The sequence below is a fragment of the Egretta garzetta genome, unplaced genomic scaffold (assembly GCF_000687185.1).
Source record: "Egretta garzetta isolate BGI_Z169 unplaced genomic scaffold, ASM68718v1 scaffold1080, whole genome shotgun sequence".
NCBI lineage: Eukaryota > Metazoa > Chordata > Aves > Pelecaniformes > Ardeidae > Egretta > Egretta garzetta.
Window position 1 is genome coordinate 63,102 of NW_009258399.1, and position 450 is coordinate 63,551.

The following is a 450-nucleotide window of genomic DNA, read 5'->3' on the forward strand; positions in this document are numbered from 1 at the left end:
CCAGCAGCCTGGGGCTCCAAACCCAGCTTTATTTTACGTAGAACTACTCGACTGCATCTTACCTCCCCTACGCACAGCTCCAGACCTCCCACCGCACGTCCTGCTGGTGGATCGATCTTCAGCAGGCGACACCTGCAACAGATTTTTGTAACAGCCTTTAGGCCCCACAACTCATCCCACATTCATTAAAGATTATCGCGAGAAACCTCGCTCCCCTCCTTTAACCCCGCACCGTTGTTAAGCTGAGGTAGATACCAAAGCTTTGTTTGGGCTGGTTCTTGCAAACGCAGCCCTGAAGACAAGGCAAAAAAGTGCTGGAAGCAGAGGTGGTTTATTTCCATAAATCTACGGGGGTCTCTCCCGTGCTGCTGCTGTCCCCCCCCGGGGATGGTGGGCAGGACAAGCAGGAGAAATCCACCGCATCTTCAGCTTCTTGGCAGGGTTTTTTTG

General features: G+C 52.9%; 1 long non-coding RNA gene across 1 annotated transcript in view; it reads right to left on the reverse strand.

The window, feature by feature from the left end:
* The window catches only part of LOC118452713, a 2,357-nt gene that overhangs the window by 1,306 nt on the left and 601 nt on the right, over nucleotides 1-450 (reverse strand). Inside the window, exon 2 of the long non-coding RNA XR_004842515.1 lies at nucleotides 63-132. This is a non-coding gene — a long non-coding RNA (uncharacterized LOC118452713). The remainder of the gene's footprint in view (nucleotides 1-62; nucleotides 133-450) is intronic.